The sequence below is a fragment of the Macaca fascicularis genome, chromosome 1 (assembly GCF_037993035.2).
Source record: "Macaca fascicularis isolate 582-1 chromosome 1, T2T-MFA8v1.1".
Lineage (NCBI taxonomy): Eukaryota > Metazoa > Chordata > Mammalia > Primates > Cercopithecidae > Macaca > Macaca fascicularis.
In genome coordinates this window covers 149,166,168-149,179,530 of record NC_088375.1, presented here as the reverse complement: position 1 = coordinate 149,179,530, position 13,363 = coordinate 149,166,168, and the positions used below count along the sequence as shown (strand labels likewise).

Sequence of the window (13,363 nt, the reverse complement as noted above, 5' to 3'; positions counted from 1 at the left end):
GGAGAGGCGGCCGGGGAAGCAGCAAGGGCAAGAAGTATGTTCAGGCGGGGGACCTCGGCGAAAAGCCACCCCTACCCAGACCTGGCGGTACCTGTGTTCTGTCGCAGGTGCACACCTCCCATCGTCCCCAGCGCGGAATTGGAGAGCCAGCCTCGGTCTGGACAGAGCGGCTGGAGGGCTTCTTGGTTTTTGCCTGAACAGTTTAAACCTTGCTTACTTACAAAGTCTAGTCCACTTTTGAAGAGCTATAATGGCTTACAGATTCTTCATTTTAAGCTTAAATCGCACGGGTCCCAGTTCTGTTTTCTGGCCTTACCTAAAGTACAAGTTTTTTTGTTGTTTTTTGTGTGTTTGCGTGTGTGTGTGTTTTCACAAAACAGCATTTGCATATCTGAAAACAGTTCTAATTATCTATGCTGCCTAACACCATCCTCTACCCCCAACCCTAACCCCCTCCAGTCCTGGAGCCCAAACCACTGAAAAGTAACTAGTGATTTGGTTTCCAAGTCCTTTCAACATTCTGGTCAGCTTCCTTTTGATACACACCAATTTGCTTGTATCCTTTTAAAATCATAGCATCCGGAAAAGAAACAATTCTTCCTGTGTGGTCTGACCAGCACAGACTACAGCAGCACCCTTGTTCCAGATGCTGGGCCTCTATGAACACTGCCTAAGCCTGTATTCACTTTTTTGGTGGTCTAGGGCCAAGGCCCAGGCTCCAGCCTTCTTGCCAGAACTCTGATCCCAGCTTTTAGGAAACTGGATTTCTAGGAGCAGGTCTGTCTGAGCATCCTAGAATGGTTGCCCCAGTTGAGCCCGGAGATGTGATCTGCCTTCTCTCCCCTCCCACAAGGGTGGTGTGAATTTATAAATGAGCTTCAAAATTCTCAGCTTCACATTTTAGTTTTTTTGTCTGTTTGTTTTTTGTTGTTGTTTTGTTTTGACGGAATTTCACTCTTGTTGCCCAGGCTGGAGTGCAGTGGTGTCATCTCGGCTCACTTCAACCTCCGCTTCCCCAGTTCAAGCAATTCTCGTGCCTCAGCCTCCTGAGTAGCTGGGACTACAGGTGCGCGCCACTACTCCCGGCTAATTTGTATTTTTAGCAGAGACAGCGTTTCACCATGTTGGCGAGGCTGGTCTCGAACTCCTGACCTCAGGTGATCCACCCGCATTGGCCTCCCAAAGTGCTGGGATTACAGGCATGAGCTACCACGCCCTGCCGAAATTTGAGTCTTAAGGACAGCTCTGACACTGATGTTGGGAAGTGGGACCAAAAGTAAAATAACAAACCTTTAAGATCTACTAGGTAGTACTTCTAAAGCAAAATTCTTGGGGGATCCAGGCAGCCACAATAGACCCAGTTTAGCGTCAGAAATCACTTAATGGTGTCCTCAGATGGAGGATTCCCATCAAAGTTACAGGTGAAAGTTGATCTTAAGTTTACCCAGGTTAAATATAAAATTTATTTATTTTTAAATTAGTTTACTATTTATTCTTTTTTTTTTTTTTTTTTTTTTTTTTTTTTTGAGATGGAGTTTCGCTTTTGTTTCCCAGGCTGGAGTGCAATGGCGCGATCTCAGCTCACTGCAACCTCTGCCTCCTGGGTTCAAGCGATCCTCTTGCCTCAGCTTCTCGAGTAGCTGGGATTACAGGCACGTGCAACTACACCTGCCTAATTTTGTATTTTTAGTACAGACAGAGTTTCTCCATGTTGGTCAGGTTAGTCTCAAACTCCTGAACTCAGGTGATCCGCCCGCCTCGGCCTCCCAAAGTGCTGGGATTACAGGTGTGAGCCACTGCACCCAGCTTATTTACTCTTATTATATATTGTTTATTTATTTAGCTCCCAGGTTAAATAAAGTATAGGACTTCATTCTGCCCTTTACTGCAGACTTTACCAGACATTGAGGCTCCGTATGTCTCTAACTGGCCACCATCTAGCAATCTTCATTCATGCCTGTGCCTTGTTGGACCTGAAAACTTCACTTACCACTCAGTGCCCTGAGTCTAACTATGAACAGGGCTCTGTGTACCACTCTGGGCTCATGTCAATCTAGCAGCCAATTAAAACTTGATGTTAGCCATGTCTTTCAGTACTGAAATTGGGTAGGTGTTCTTTTAAAATCTAATTTTGTAGTTATCCCTGTTAAATGTTATTTACTTCTTTCTAACTTGTCTAGTTTTGATTCTGTTGTCTCGTGCATTACTTATTACTTCTAATTTGTGCCATCTGAAATTTGATAAGCATGCCTTCTGTCTTCTCTAAGCAGTTGTCAAAAAGTGTTAGAATGTATATATTAGTAAAAAAGAATAATAAAATTACCAAATCCAGTAGATTATAGTTTACATGCTTTTACACTTCAGCAATGAAGGACTGTTTTTAGGAAAATGGACTTTATTGAGCTTAATACATTGATATGTTCATTTTTCCCATGAATATTTATTGAAAATTCCCAAGGCACATCACCATGTTATGCACTTCAGAGTCACAAAAGAAGGAAGCACAAAGACATGATCCCGACCTTGAGGAGCTCACAATCTCACTAGGAAAACAAGACATCCAGAATTGGAGCTGGGGTAAGTGCACATGAGAGGTATACATAACAAAGTGCTACAGGAAGGTGAGAGAAAGAGAGATCTCTATGGTGGGTGGGAGTGGAAGAAAGCTGCTTGAAGGTGATTGGACCTGGTTTAGGCCTTGAATAATTTTTGGATGTGAGTAACTGAAGGAGAGAATGAGAATTCTAAGGGAAAGGCATTTTCAAAGGACAGTAGGTAGATCAATTTACATATCTATAGGAGCTGTAACAAAACAACTCCAACACATATAATGGCACAAAGTTGATAGAAGCTTATCTCTTATTCACTTAAAGTCTAACACAGATGTTCCTGATTGGTTCTCAACTCTTTTTTCCAAGCAATATTCAGGGATCCAGCTTTCTTCTATTTTGTGGCTCCAACTCTTCTACATGTGGCATCCAAGTTTTCCATGCTCACTGTATTAGTCAGGTCTCCTGCTGTGAATAAAGACATACCCAAGCCTGGGTAATTTATAAAGGAAAGAGGTTTAATAGATTTAGAATTCCACATAGCTGGGGAGGCCTCACAATTATGGCAGAAGACGAAGGAAGAGCAAAGAGATGTCGTACATGGCGGCAGGCAAGACAGCTTGTGTAGGGGAACTCTCCTTTATTAAACCATCAGATCTCATGAGACTTATTCACTACCATGAGAACAGTACAGGAAAGATTCACTACGATGATTCAATTACCTCCCACCTGGTCCCTCCTACAATACATGGGAATTATGGGAGCTACAGTTCAAGATGAGAGTTAGGTGGGGACACAGCCACCCCATATCACTCACCTTTCTCAAACTGGAAGAACAAGAAAGAATATACAGCCACCACATGTGAAAGGCTTAATGGGTCAGGCCTAGAAGGAATGCATATCACCTCTGCTCCCATTCTTCTGTCTAAAATTCTGCCACCCTGCTACAATAACCTTGAGGGAGGACTGGAAAATACAGTCTGCTGTATTTTTCTTTATTAGAAAGAAAAGAAAACACAAGGCTGGGGAAACAGCTGACTGGTGTCTGTCCCCAGAGAACTGTGGGGAAAATGGAAAACAAAAGTGGGAAAGTGGGCTAAGCCTTCATCAAATGAGCTGTGGAGAGGCATATGTTGTGGAAATTAAGAGCATAGCTTCTAGAGCCAGACTGTAGTGAAAGCTTGGCTCTACTATTTCCTTGTTTTATGATCTTAGGCATGTTACTCTTTTCCTCAGTTTCATCGTCATCTATAAATGAGGAGTAATGAACACATTATCATAGAGTTATTATAAATGTTAATATTGCAAAATGCTTACAAAGTGCATAGAATAGTAACTAGAGCCTAATAGATGGTCAGTAAATATTATCCATTGAGAGGTTTTGAACAGAAGGCTTTGCACGTGATTTCCTACCAAAGGCCAAACCACACATGCACATTCACTGAATTATCAGAGTCATATAGCTGCTTGAAGGTATGCTTTCCAGTAGAACTAGTGGCCTTCCTAGGTTGACAGACCAAATCTCACCCACAAGTGTAATCATAGATTCAATAAATATTTATTGAACCCTTGCCAGGTATTGTGCTAGGCACTGGGGATGTAATTATGAATTATAATGTATGGCTTATGGTCAAATTGTTCCTTTTGCGCTTCTGGACATTTCAAGAGCTTTATAAGCAATTTCCTTTAAATTCCCTCTGTTTGACATACCTAAAGCTATTTCTGTTCTGGTTGGATGTTGATTAACACAGGGGCAAGTTTTCTTTTCCATTGATAATATTGCTGGTATCTTGCCTTATTTGAAGTCAATTTTAGATAACAAGTATCTGAAGATTAAAACAGGCATTCCTGTCTTACTCTTTTCTTACTCCATTTTAGCAGATACAAAATTTACTTTCATAGGAGACAGGTGCTTTGAGGTGGGGGTGTGTATTAGTCTGTTTTCACGCTGCTGATAGAGACATACCCAAGACTGGGTAATTTATAAAGAAAAAGAGATTTAATGGACTCACAGTTCCATGTGACTGGGGAGGCCTTACAATCATGGTGGAAGGCAAAAGGCACATCTTACATGGCCACAAGGCAAGAGAGAAAATGAGAATCAAGTGAAAGGGGTTTCCTCTTAGAAAACCCCCACACCTTGTAAGACTTATTCAGTACCACGAGAACAACATGAGGGAAACTGCCCCACATGATTCAATTATCTCCCACTGGGTCCCTCCCACAACATGTGAGAATTATGGGAGCTACAATTCAAGATGAGATTTGGGTGGGGACACAGCCAAACCATATCAAGGTGGGAATTCTCAAAGAGAAGGAGGGCTCAAGGGTGTCCTTGTCCATCCTAAGTGCTAGAAATATTGGACCAAGTAAGTACCATAAATCTACAATTTGACACTAAGTCCTGAGTGTTTTAACATAATTATTACATAAATATTTACTGTGAAAGAAGCCCATTGCTGCAGATTACCTTTTATATCCAAGGAGTGAGTGGTGTTTGGTTGAATGGGCAGACAGTGAGTTACAGACCCTGAGAGGGTTCCACGGTAACCAGGACTCTGGTTCCTAAAATCAAGACACATAGCCTCCTAATCTCAGTTTCTCCTACTTTCATCTGGGGTTTCGTTCATTAAAGAAACATTTACTAAGCATCTACAGTATGTATGGTAGAGGAATACATAAAAGCAGTGGATAAGGCATGGGTTTTGAGTCAGACAAGCCTGAATTTGATTCCTGGCCCTCCTACATTCTGGCTGTATCACCTTAGTGTACCCAAGACCCGTGTTTCACCATTTTCTTTCTTGCTTGAAGCTATAGAGGACTGATCTTCATGGACTTCATCACCTGACATCCCATTTTTGTTGGTTTTGGTGAATGGGATATACTTACAGGAGACTGGAGGACAAGAGAGGAGAGAGATTGGGGTATTTATTTCTCTGGCTCCCTTCCTGCTTTTTCATGGTTGTAGCAACAGCTCCATCCTTCTACAATCATAGCTTCTGCTGGTGGCCCCTCTTCCATGGTTCCAGCTCTCAGCTGGGTTCTGGTAATGCTGTTGCCTTCCATTATTCCATCTAGGGGTGGTATTGGCTTCTCGTGTTTGCTAGTCCCTGGGTGCCTCAGTGTTCCTCGTTGGTTCTCTTTACCTGCCCACACCTCTAAAAACATTCCTTTTATTAAACATGGTCTTCAGAATTGTTTAAGTATGCCATTTGTTTTTTTACCAGGGCCCTCACTTATAACTCACTTGTTATGTACATATATGTGTATACGTGTGCACACACATTGTCTTGAATTGGTGTGTAAAGTGGGAGTTATAATACCTTTTTCTCAGAGTTTTGAGGCTGAAATGTGACTGCATATACAAGGAATCTGAGCATTGCTTCTAGGACACAGTAAGTACTCAATTGTGATAGCCACTAATATTAACAGTTATTGTGCCCTTGTGCCAGGCATTGTATTCATTATGGAGTATCCATCTGCCTCTATATAAAATGCCTATTTTCACCACTTAAAATACCCAAGTCCTTCAAATGAGATAACATAAAGTGCCCACAACAGTGATAGGGACACTGCAAGCTCTCAGTGCTTTCTGCACTTCAAAGTTCAGCCTTCTCTGGTCCCCACCTCTTCCTGTGCAAGCAACACATTCCTTTTCTGAATTTCTGTAGCTCTTTCTGTGTTCCTCTGTTGGGGCTCAGAAAACAATGCCCCAAAACGAAGGCCTCAGAAGCAGCCTCAGAGGTGTAGGTTTGTTCTCTGACCTTCTCCTGCCCTTCTGTCTCTCAGTCCCATGCCCCACTGAGGCTAGGCTCAGAAACTAGAATCCCTCTTCCCCGAGGCGGGTCATAGAAACCAAAATGCCTTTTTTCCCCAAAGCCAGACATAAAACCTAAAAATATTACTCCAGTTTTCCTTCTGCCCTATTTCTGTGAAAAGTGGCCATAAAGAAATTATCTGACATACCTTGTTTGTAGATCATAAGACCCCCATTCCAGAGAAGGTCCTGTCCCACCCCCAGAAGGAAGGAATGCTGCTCAGACAGGCGAAGGAGAATCCAGGCAGACAGACCTGGCTGGGTTTCCTCGCTCAGTTTGTTGGCATTAGATCATACCCTTTTGGTCCACTCATATTTCTACATGGCTGTCCATACTTTGTTAAACCTAAGCATAAAATAGGTCAATTTCTCCTGTGTCTTTGAGTCTTCATTCTGAAGGCTCCCATGTGTACACCCTAAATAAACTTATATGCCTTTTCTCTTATTAATCTGCCTTTTGAGAGTTGATTTTTCAATGAAACTTCAAAGGGCCCTTGGTCCCCACACCACTCTTATGCTGTTTATTACTTTCTCCTAGCACAGTGTAATAACCCATGGATGCCAGAGTCATCTACCTCATTACAATGACATTAGGGGCTAATGAGATAACCAAAATATCCTGAAAAGTTCTAAGTACTATATAAATATGTTGAATTTTAACAAGTTTGTGATGTATTATGATGATAAGCAGAGGTGAGTGTTGCTCCAAGCTTTTTTTTTAGATTCAGTGGGTACATGTGCAAGTTTGTGACATGGATACGTTGCATAATGCTGAGGTTTGGGCTTCTACTGAACCCATCATCCAAATAGTGAAGACAGTACCCAATAGCAAGTTTTTCAGCCCTTCCGGCCTCCCCTCCTGCCTCTTTTTGGAGTTTGCAGTTTCTGTTGTTTTCATCTTTATGTCCATGGGTATTCATTGTTTAACTCCCACTTATAAGTGAGAACAGTATTGCAGTATTTGATTTTCTGTTTCTGCATTAATTCACTTAGGATAATGACCTCCAGCTGCATCCATGTTGTTGCAAAGGAAATGATTTCATTATTTTTATGTCTGTGTAGTATTCCATGGTGTATATGTACCACATTTTCTTTATCCAATACATCACTGATGGGCACCTAGGTTGATTCCATTACTTTGCTGTTGTGAGTGGTGCTGTGATAAATATATGAGTGGCAGTGTCTCTTTGGTAGAACAGTTTCTTTTCCTTTGGGTAGAAGTGGATTGCTGGGTCAAATGGTAGTTCCCCAAACTTTTATATCAGCTATTTTTTCAGTTTTTCAGAGCTTCTTGAAACATTATTTTTCCAGAAGTATGTTTATGATCATTTGATATTCAATATATATTTATGGGGGAAGAAATAGTTTGAGGGGAAAGACCTTTCAAATTCTGCTAAATCTAAATGTAGAAGAAAAGAAAAACATTTTTCTACAGTTAAAATTGTTATATATGTATATGTGTGTGTACACACACACACACACACAAACAGGGCTCTGACAACCCCCTTCATTGCCTTGTGAAATGAAGTTGCTTCATTTTCTTATGAAGCACAGAGAAATGCCAGTTTCACAATGCCAGGGAATCGCTGTATTTGCTTTTGTGATATTAACGCACAATGGTTTTAACATAGCATTGGTATATACATGTCCAAAGAATCGTTTGCTTCAGTGATGCTTCCCTCTCATGGCTTCTTTTCTTCTGCCAGTCTGTCTCTCTCCCTCTGCTTCTACTCCATTGCTTTTCCTCATTCTTTCCTTTAAATGATGGTATTTCCCAGAGTTCTCTAGCCTCCATCTCTTTTCTTCCAACTTTACATGCTCCCTGCTTTGGATGAGTGAATCTAGGCCCATGACTTCAAATACACCCCAGTGCCAACATGGCTCAAACCTTCATTTCTGGTCTTTTCCTGCCCAGCTTCAGAACTGCCTAAAAGGCATCCCTATTTGGCTGCTCCACAGGCACTCCAAAGTCGACATCCCAAAGCACAGCTCATCATGTCCTGCGCAGGATTGCTCCTTCCAATCCCTATTTCATTCATACTGGTAGTTGCTTAAGCCAGTAATCTGTGTTATCCTTTGCCTCACATTCTCCTTTACCTCCACATTTAATCAATCACCATGTTTTGACCAATCAATCTTCTTAAAATGATTCAAATCCACCCATGTCTCTTCATCCACTCAGCTACCACTTAGTCCAGAAAATAATTATTGGTTTCCTGGATTACTACAATAGCCATCTTATCCAAAGCGATCTTTCTAAACTGCAAATCTAACTGCCACTCTCTTGTCTAAATCCTCCAGTATCCTCAGAATTAAGTCCACATGTTTTACCATAGCCCACCCAACACCCCACCCCCGTGATGTGGCCTCTGCCTACTTGCCATCCTCATTGTGATCTCATCCCTATTTTCTCTTACTTGGGCTTCTGTGCATGGTTTCCTATTTCCTGGAATGTGTGTGGCCCCATCTCTGCTTGGGTAATTCCTAATCCTCTTTAGACTCATTGAAGGCATCACTCCATTCAAGAAGACTTCCCTGGGTCCCCAGGTTGGATGAGATGCATCTGTATCCCTGTTTTGACTCCTATGACAAAGCACTGTTTAACTTGCTAATCCAACAAGCTCTTGGCAGACAGGCACATCTTTTTATTACTGGATTCTCAATTCAGGTGTGTAGAGAATGACTGAATTAAAGCAATAGATGGCATTCCTCTCTCCCCATTCTCATCAGCCCACTTTCATATGAATGGGTTTCGGTTCCTATAAAATAAGAAGGTTATACTAGGCCCCTTCCAGCTTTAAGAATCTATGATTCTGTTGCTCCCAATGCTTATAAATTGCTATGGGAGAGTGGAGAGTTCATGGTCACAGCTGTGTGATCTTGTACAACTTGCTTGACCTTTCTGAGCCTCAGACCCCTCATTTGAAAAATGAGGATAGTAATATCAATCTTACATAGTTCTTATGAGGACTAAATTAAATTAACTTAGACAACATATGAAATATGTTCTTCCTCTCCCTTCTGCTGAGGGAGCTGTTTGTTCAAAGGAGCCCTTTGTTCAAATGCTAGCTCCACTACTTACTATCTGTACAATCCTGGTCAATTAACTTCACATACAGAGCTTCTGTTTTTTTCATTTGTAAAACAAAGATTACACCTATATTATGATGTAATGAAGATTAATGAGACGATCCATGTAAAGCTTTGCAGCATGTAGATATAGCAAGTGCTCAACAAATGTTAGCCACTTCTGTGATCATGGAGGAGGAGAAGTGGGAGGAGGAGGGAAGAAGAAGAAAATAAGCAAAGCATAGCAATAGTTGACTTTCAACAAAGGTTACTCCCTTTCCTCTTTCCTATTGCATTCTTGGTTGAGGAAAGCTTCATTTACCCATTCGAGGGTCAAATCCCATTACAATAAAATTGTTGCCCAACTTACCCCGCTGAATGGGAACCTTCTTATATTAAATTTTGGTAAGAATTTCCTACATTTTAAATAATTCAAGTTACTTAATTCGATATGTTTGACAACACAATAGGCGTAACTCGTAGAAACATAGATCATGTAAACACTGTCAGATTATTTCCCCACACTTTCTTTTCCTTACCAGCACCATTATAAAATTATAGAGGGGTTCCACATATCGGGACCTGCATCATGCAAAAGGTGGGGTGGGGTGGGGGTAGAGGTTCCAAACTTCTAGTGGGTTTATGGAGAAAGCCTCACTGTCCCTAGTACCTGAACTCTTACCTCTGAGGTGGTTGGGTTTTTTGTTTGTTTGTTTTGGTTTTGGTTTTTTTGAGACATGGTCTCGCTCTGTAACCCAGGATGGAGTGCAGTGGCACAATCTCAGCTCACTGCAACCTCCACCAGGCTCAAACAATTCTCCCACCTTAGCCTCCTGAGTAACTGGAACTAGAGTTGCACGCCACCACACCCAGGTAATTTTTGGTTTTGTTTTTGTGTTTTTATAGAGACAAGTTTTCGCCATATTGCCCAGGCTGGTCTCAAACTCCTGAACTCAAGCGATCTGTCTGCCTCAACCTCCCAAAGTGCTGGGATTACAGGCGTGAGCCACCATGTCCAGCCTCAAGGTAGTTGTTGCATGCTTCTTTATTTTGCCCTTCACCTACTTTCTCCTCTGAATTATCTTTCCTCAGCTCCTTCTTATCATGAATTTACGTTTCTTTCTCTTTGTTTCAGTTATTGTTGATGCACAAAAAACCACCCTGAAACCTAGTGGCTTAGAACAGTCATTTTGTTTGGCCCATGATTTGTGAATTAGGAATTGGGCGGTGGGGGAAGACTTGTGTCTCTGATCCACATGGAGTCCATTGGGGCAGCTGAAGCTGGGAACCACTTTCCAGCTGACTTTCTCACTTACATCTCTGGTGCCTCAGTGTTGCTCAGCCTGACCTCCAGCTCACCCCCTCCACACAGGTCCCTTCTTCCAGAGCTTTTTTCTGTGGCTCAGGATTCTCACAGAATGGTGGTCTCAGAATAGTCTCATTTCTTGGTGGTTGGCTTCCTTCACGTGAGAAGTGGAAGCTGCGATGTTCTTTAGGGGCTATGCACATAGCTAACATGGCATGATTTCTGCTGTCCTGTACTGGTCAAAGCAGTCACAGGTCTGCCCATCAAAGGGAGGGGAACAGACACTTTCTTTTGATGGAAGGAGTGTCTATCATTAACCAGTCACACTCTTAGTATCAAGTTCTGTTATTCTTTCAATATAGTGTTTCAATAATATTTTCAGAAAAAATTCTTTCAGTTTTTGAAATTTTGCTAATTTTTTTTCTGAATTAAAAACAGAGTCCATAACACAGATTTATTTACACAACTAGCACTAGTCACTGACTAGTAGTAGGTGCGAATACTGTTTAGCAGAGAGACAGCTATGAATCCAACCATCACTAAATACTCACAAACTAAGTGCTATAAAGGAAAAGGACTGGGTGCCACGAGCATGCATAATAACATAAATCCCATATGTCTGGGGGAGTAAAGGAAGGCTTTCCTGGAGAGGTGACTTCTGAGCTGAGAATTGAAAGATGAGTAGGTATTAATTAGGAGTGGAGAGAAACTGCCAAACTGAGCTGAGCATATGAGCAAAGGCGCAAGATGGGAGGGAATTTAGTATGTTGGAGGAAGGAAGAGAAAAATCTATGTGCTACAGCTGGAATGTCAGTGATATTGTTAACCTTGTTTTAAAGCTGAGGGTCAGCTCCTGGCTGAGAGCCCTGACACAGGTAAGGGCTCCACAAATATGTGCCTCCCCAATGATGGGGGGCCTGTCAATGATATGCATCTGCCCTCAGGTCTTTTCTATAGCCTTTACAACTAGAAGAGTGTCCCCTACAACCTCATGACATCTCACATGAGAAACATCCAGATTCAGAGAAGTCAGCATTGAAAACCAGCCGAAGAAAACATTATCTACGAAAATATAACACATCCTGGTGGTTATCATAGAGTGGAGTTAAAATGTAAATCAAGATTAACTCACGCCAAGATTATGCTACTCTTTAGAGATGATATATGACTCACACTACTATCTCTGCTACACTATATATAGTATTGTATACTATATATAGCAGAGATAGTATATGTATACATATATGTATATACTATCTCTACTATATATATATAGAAATATATATAGTATATTATGATGTGAAATTTTGATGTGAAACCTAGAAGAAAATGGTAATTTGTGTTCATACAGGTCACATATGTAGCTACTTGCTAAATTTTTCAGGGAATTTATTTAAACATCTCAACCATCAAATTAGTGTATGCATGAATAAAAAATGCTGTACAGATTGACTATCATTTACTATATATGATATTTTATGCTTTTATTCCCTAGTATATGGGCTTCTATTCTCTGTTCAGTTTTTGTTATTTTAATATATTAACCATAATTGAAAAAAATTAATGATCTATGCTATCTGCCAACTCAAAAATCTCCTAATCTCAGTTTCTCCAACTTTCTTTCTAAAAAAGAATTTTAGAAAAGCCTTTAAAGAAAGAATTTTTCAAAAATATAGGGAAAAAAGAGAAAGGAAATTGCCTGGGAAAGCAAATTTTTCTTCTGTGAGAATGCCGACAGATAAACCATTTTGGAGAGAAATAGGCAAGAATATTATATAGAAAAATCAGATTCACTTTTATAGAAAACATGAGTTTCCACTAAAGACCATATCATAGGATATATCTTTAAAAAGAAAAGAGAAGTTTCCACTCTAACTTGGTTTTTGCCAAGAACGCTTTCTGACATCTTAATTAATTTTAGGAATTATCTGTATTATTCTGCTCTCAGGCTGCTAATGAAGATATACATGAGACGGGGTAGTTTACACAGGAAAGCAGTTTAATAGACTCACAGTTCCACATGGCTGAGGAGGCCTCACAATCATGGCAGAAGGCGAAGGAGGACCAAAGTCATATCTTACATGATGGCAGGCAAGAGAGCTTGTGCAGGGGGGAGTTCCCATTTATGAAACCATCAGATCTCATGAGACTTATTCACTAACAGAATGGGAAAAACCCACCCCCATGATTCAATAACTTCCCATCGGGTCCTTCTCACAACATATGGGGATTATGGGAACTACAATTCAAGATGACATTTGGGTGGGGACACAACCAAACCACATCATCATTCTTTCAGTTGTATCCTTCCTATTGTAACTTAATGTTTCTTGAATTTTATAATATTGTCTGTCTTATTGCACTAGTGTTCAGATCCTCATCAGAAGTGGTCATTGATGGGTAAGTTGGAGATCAGGGAATAGGTTTGGCATTGTCAGGGAAGACTAATGAATATCAACTGATAAAGAATGGGTTGTTAATATTATGGGGGATAGTCTATAGCATGTTATATTACTGTATAATGCTATATTCTATATAATTGTATATTACTTTACAATATTCTAGAAATATGGTGAAACTAATACATACTTTAAAAGAAATTATATTTTTATTGCCTTTTGA

General features: G+C 40.7%; 1 protein-coding gene across 4 annotated transcripts in view; it reads right to left on the bottom strand.

The window, feature by feature from the left end:
- The window catches only part of DDAH1 (dimethylarginine dimethylaminohydrolase 1), a 255,115-nt gene that overhangs the window by 143,322 nt on the left and 98,430 nt on the right, over window positions 1–13,363 (bottom strand). The gene's annotated exons all lie outside the window — the stretch shown is intronic.